The sequence below is a fragment of the Arachis duranensis genome, unplaced genomic scaffold (assembly GCF_000817695.3).
Source record: "Arachis duranensis cultivar V14167 unplaced genomic scaffold, aradu.V14167.gnm2.J7QH unplaced_Scaffold_205885, whole genome shotgun sequence".
Classification (NCBI taxonomy): domain Eukaryota; kingdom Viridiplantae; phylum Streptophyta; class Magnoliopsida; order Fabales; family Fabaceae; genus Arachis; species Arachis duranensis.
The window spans coordinates 8,902-10,683 of record NW_026264612.1 but is presented as its reverse complement, the minus strand read 5'-3'; the positions used below and the strand labels follow the sequence as shown (position 1 = coordinate 10,683).

Genomic DNA, 1,782 nt, shown 5'->3' with positions numbered 1-1,782 from the left:
GTTTGAACATGTCATTTGAGTTAACTTAATTATTTCATGCTTTAGTAACAAACTACTATACTACTACTCAAATCAAGGAGTTGACAAGTTGACTAACTAAATTCAGTTTAACATGATCATCTATGGAAGTTTTGTAGACATTTCTTCTTACAAATGCTTTTATTTATTTATCTAAAAGTAATGTGAAACACGTAGCATCAAAAGTTGAGATGGCCGAGTTGGTCTAAGGCGCCAGATTAAGGTTCTGGTCCGAAAGGGCGTGGGTTCAAATCCCACTCTCAACATTTTCTCTTATTCTGTTTTCTATGATTTATAGCAACTTGTTTCGGCTATTCAAGTACATCTCAGACTTATTATTAGTATTACAAGGAATCATATAACAAGCAATAGTAATATGGATAGACAAAATAAACAAAAATACTAGAAATAATTAAAATTGACACAAAATTAACAGCCATTAGTTTGAATTAGAACTTATTTGCCCATATTAAAAAGGGGATTTTTTAAATAAAATAAATAAATATTTTATTTATTGAAAAAGACAAATTTGTAGCATTTTTACTAAAATACATGATATGTCTTATTTCTTTTACTGTGTAAACAAATTAATACTACACGTATTTCGCTTATATTATAAACGAGATAAGGCATGAAACGAGGAATGTGAATATTCCGTTTACACTTATTTCTTTTATAGTGTAAACAAATTAATACTACACGTATTTCGCTTATATTATAAACAAGATAAGGCATGAAATGGGGAATGTAAATATTTCATTTACAGTGTCAACGAAATACGTGTAGTATTAATTCGTTTACCCTGTAAACAAGATACGTGAATAATTATGACGTATACAGTGTAAATGAGATACTTAACAACAAATTTTTAACAACTATAAAAGGATGTGTAACCCTTTGTATTCTTCACAAATATTTCACTACTTCTTCTCTACCTTTTTCTTCCAAAAATAAACCAAAATGTCCAATAGTAGTCGATATTTGGTTGTGTGTATCTCAACTGTCATATGAGAAACATTGATAATGAGGTGGTATTTGAGTATGAGAATCCCATTCTGTTACGTACCTGACGAGTAAGTTCTTTGTCCGAGTTGAAGAGTCTGATATTGAGTAGCGTCGGTGGTAGCGGGAGAAAAGGGATCGGAAGGGTGGGGTATAGGATGCTAGCACCAATGAAAAATGGAATTTTTTAGTTTCGTCTGTGGAGAATCATGGCAGAACAAGTGATGGAACTTTCTGTAGAGGTTAGTGATGTCGGTGGTGGTGGATCTGGACAGTCGGACTTTGTGCAGGATGATCCACATCTCACACCACCATTGATACACGTGGCGAGTCTAGTGGAAGACATGGACATTGATGGTGAGGACTCAGATGAGGAGTATGTTGCGGATAGTAATGAGAGCAGTTCTTCTGAAGATGATGACGAGGAGGAGTTTGTACCGAAGACCCCGGTTGAGCCATCACGTTGGTATCTTCTGCTTGTCCCGCACCCAATTTCGGCCTTGTCATCCGTCTCTAGTCACTATCAAATATTGAACCTGGATGCGATGTGATGCGTGAGTATCTTGTCTATCTTTTCCTAGTGAATTTGCACTTAAATTGCTAAGTTTAATTAAGAATTAATTATATTTTAGCCACTATGGATGCTATTTTGAGTTTTGGGAAATTTTATTTATTTTAGGTAGCATTCGGCGGAATTTGACGGAGTTTCTGCAGCACAAGAATCAAAGGAGATGGCTGCGAGGAGCGACGCACACGCGTACC

At 35.2% G+C, this 1,782-nt stretch overlaps 1 non-coding gene across 1 annotated transcript; it reads left to right on the top strand.

Moving 5' to 3' along the window:
- Positions 1–203: 203 nt before the first annotated feature.
- Positions 204–284, top strand: TRNAL-AAG (transfer RNA leucine (anticodon AAG)). Its single transcript has one exon. It is a non-coding gene; the product is annotated as a tRNA-Leu (tRNA).
- The last annotated feature ends 1,498 nt before the right edge of the window (positions 285–1,782 follow it).